The following is a 4,008-nucleotide window of genomic DNA, read 5'->3' as shown; positions in this document are numbered from 1 at the left end:
AGCGACCAACGGACGGACGGGACGGACGGACGGGACGGACGCGGCAGACTCCGGCGCCGCCGGAGCGAAGGTTGTTTCTCAAGGGAACTTCTCCTAAGCGACTTCTTGCAGTACGTTACTGTGTTGTGAATACTCGAGCTGGCACTTAGCTGTACATAACGCCGGGACTTTAATGACTTTTCGTGAGTTATTTCGTGTTTCTCTGAGGGCGCTGCCGGGCGCTCTTCAAGCCGTGACTGTGACTTTGTACACACTGGGTTTTTCTTTCTGGCTCGAAGGGACGCCACCGTCTGTGTGCGAGCGAATAAACTCCTCTTTAAATTCACCCTGCCCGTGTGGGGCTGCCGGGATCCCTCCCGTGCTGCGGGAGGGAGGGAGGATGTGCCCGGGGGGAACCGAGACAGGGGCGGGGGTTCATCCCCAGCCCCCCTGGGAGAGGCTGCTGGGTCTGCACTGTTTATCCAGCTGCTCTTTAGGAATTCCGTGGTAGCCACTGATGCCCTCTGGCCACCAAACTGAGGATGGGCAGCGCGGCTGGGGCCCTGGGAAGGGCATCTGGCAGCAGAATCCCCCTCCCTGGTTTGGGAGGGAGGAGGGAATGAAGGGTCGCTGGAGGGGCTGTGCTGGACCAACCACGGGTGCTGCCGCTCTCGACCGCTCAACCCTTGCTCCGTGCACAATAAAGATTTATTTTTTCCTCCACTTTGCAGCTCGTTCCTGCGGCTTTTCACCCTTTTGGGATGGCGCGGAGGGAGGGAAAGCTGCGAGCACACGTTTTTTCCCCGCCCCTTCAGCTGCCCCCCTATTTCAGGTGGTTGTGAGTGTGGAGCGAGAGGGAAGCGTGGGGCTGCAGGTGCAGTGCTGGCCCCTGCCCGGCTGCCCTCAGCCTCCCTGCAGCCTGGGGAAGGGCTTTGGGGTGCAAACCCACGGTGGAGCCTTCCCTGGACACCCCTAAAGTGCTTTGCACCCCAGCCTGAACCCAGCACATCCCTGGGGGCTGCGAGGGCCGCGTGTAGGGGAGCATCCCTTCAGCGCTGCCTGCTCGTGGGTGTTTGGAGCCTTTGGGGTTGGTGCTGCCTCCTTTGGGCATTTAATTCCCTGGAGAACATGGGATTCTGGAATACCAGCCCCACTGCAGCTCTGCCAGGAGCCGGGTGGTGCTGAACCAAGGCCCCAGGCACAGAAAATGGAAAGGAGGGAGGAGACCCGGGAAGAGGCAAACGTTCAAGGGATCATTCCCAGCTGCCTTCCAGCTCAGGGACTGGCTGAGAACAGCCCAAATTCCCCCAAATGGGAGGGTAAAACATCTTAAACCACTTCAATCCACCCTTTAAGTCTCTCTGGAGCAGCTTTTACTGGAGTCACAGCACGAGCTGGGGGCTGAAAGAGTTCCCGACCCAGAGGCTGGAGTTTAGTGCTTGAATCATCGTGCAAGGCCGTGAAAATTAAAAAAACAACAGCTTAAAGTCCTTTTAGAAGCTGTACTTAAAAAAGAAAACTATGATTGCATAACGCATATAATAATATAATGATTTTATTTTCATAATAATGTTATGCCCAGTAGGAGTCAGTGGCACTGGGCTGATGAAGGGACCTGGCTATGATAAAATGAAGGCCCCTGGCTAAGAAAAGCATCAGGAGCTGTTCAGGCGGGCTCAGATCTGCCATGAGCAGTGTCATAGTTTATCCCTAGGACATTTAAAGCACTGTCTGTAGGGTCAGGGCTTTTTCTCCAGAGGGTTTGAGGGACCAGCCTGGCTTTGACGCCTCTGCAGGCAGGGAAGAACTTCCTTGTGGTGCATTAAATACTATTTCTTGTCATCTTTGGCACATCTCTGTTCTCCATCCTCTTTGGTTTTGCTCAGCTTGGCCATCTCCACACCTGTCCTTGCATGAACCAAAAATGCTTCTTGTGCCTTGACGTTCTTCACTCTCCCGGCCTGGAGGGGGACAGAAGAGCATTTTCAGCAGCCGTTCTGAGGTGAGAGGAGCTCAGGTCAGCACTGAGGGACCTCTGAAGCGCTGGTTGCACCTGTGTCCCGTGCTCTGTGCCCAGCAGGGTGGATGCTACCACAGACATCCCCAGAATAATTCGTTTCAGGGATAGATTCCCAAAACCAGTGGTTTTTTTGGGTGTTACTCCATCCTCTCCCCCTTTACCACACCTGCAGTCAGGATCTCTTCCCATTTCTGCCCCCTTTGGGCTTTCAGGGTTTGTTCTTTAGGTAAAGCCCCAAGAAACTGGATTTACAAACATCTTTTAGGCAAAACAAATAAAAGAGAGCGTGACCCCGTGCCTGTCGAGGTTTAACAAAAGCAGTTCTTGGAGGGAGGGATTTTCAGCCTTCCCTTGGTTCTGCCCCAGAACCTGAACCCACCTTAGGTCTGCATCATCCTGGGAAGCCAAAACACTCCTTGAGCAGCCCAGGAATGGGGATGGAGAGCCCCTGAGCCCTGGAAATGTGGTGACGGGGAGGCAGAAGCCAAGGCTGCTCGTGTCCCTGGTACAGGGAAAAGGCCCCTGGAAGATGGGTGGGAGGCGGTGGCATTCCCTGAGGAATAAACAGGCGGCAGCACCACGGCCCCTCCCGGATCCTTCCCCGCAGTGACCGGTTCTCCTTATCAGAAACGCCGGAATTAATCCTTTGCAGGCCCCCAAACAACCCAGTAACAGCAACAAAAAGGGCTGGTGGGAAGTAGAAAATATAAAACTTGGGGAAAAAATGGAATGTGTGGAGCCTCTGTGTCTGGCCTGGTTGGTGAGTGCGGTCTGGATCTCCTGCTCTGAATCCGGAGGGAAGACAGGGAGAAACCCCCAGCTTCAGCTCCTGACACACGAACCAGTGACCCCTGCTGGGAAAGGCACTCAGGATGCACTTCCCCCGCCAGTCTCCTCCTCCCTAAGGAAATTATTCCCTCCAAAGTGCCAGGAACAGCCCCTGAGCAAGGGGAGAGTCAATAAAAGCGGCAGGTTTTGGTGGGTGAAGAGTTTTGGCACCTCTGGTGTGCACACTGCTCCTGCTTTTAGGGCTGGAAGAGCTTCCACAAAGCTCTGTGAAGTTCAAAATATTTAGAATCGTAGAAATCCGTAAAGCCTATCCCATAACAGCTTCTGCTGGGCAGGGACACCTCCCACTGTCCCAGGCTGCTCCCAGCCCCAGTGTCCAGCCTGGCCTTGGGCACTGCCAGGGATCCAGGGGCAGCCCCAGCTGCTCTGGGCACCCTGTGCCAGGGCCTGCCCACCCTGCCAGGGAACAATTCCTTCCCAAGATCCCATCCAGCCCTGCCAGCTGTCGGTTTGAAGCCATTCCCACCTGTCCAAGTCCCTCTCCAGCTCTCTTGGAGCCCCTTTAGGCCCTGGAAGGGGCTCTGGGGTCTTTTCAGCCCTTTCTGGGCTCTTCCTCTGCACCTCTAAGCTAAAAATACCAAAGCAGCATCCCAGACCCGGCAGCCCCGGGATTCCAGGAGCTGGAGAAACACGGATGGCTGGAAGGGAAAATGGAATCCCTCCATGGTTTTCCCGAGATGATTTTTCCTGCGCTGTGGATGCAGATTCCGAGGGGATGGATCACGGGAAAGCTCCTCTCTGCTGCACCCGGGGACAGCAGTGGCATAAAGGAATTCAGCTTCCAAGGAGGGAGGGTTGGACACGGCGCAGTTTTTGCTGTCGCTTGCGGAGAAATGAGTTTTCAGGGAAGCAAATCCTATTTTCTTCTCATTTTTCTTCCTAAGTTCTCTCAGAAACCACTTCCACCTCGAGCTGTCGCACAGAAATGCCCCTTTTCTTTTTCGATAATCGTTTAAAGCAGATGCTCACACCCTCCCCTCTTCCATTGATCTTCACATCGCGTTAGAACTAAACGCCCCTAAAAACGCTGGCGTGAGGAACAAAACCTCACACAGCGCAAGAAAGGGTTACAAAAATCCACCCGCAGGCGTTAAAAGGGAAAAATCCCTGGTTTTTTATCCTCACCTCTCCTGACACAGAGCAGAGTTCCTGCCCCTTTC

This window comes from Corvus brachyrhynchos, unplaced genomic scaffold, assembly GCF_000691975.1.
Source record: "Corvus brachyrhynchos isolate BGI_N302 unplaced genomic scaffold, ASM69197v1 scaffold334, whole genome shotgun sequence".
NCBI lineage: Eukaryota > Metazoa > Chordata > Aves > Passeriformes > Corvidae > Corvus > Corvus brachyrhynchos.
This window is presented reverse-complemented; position numbering follows the sequence as displayed.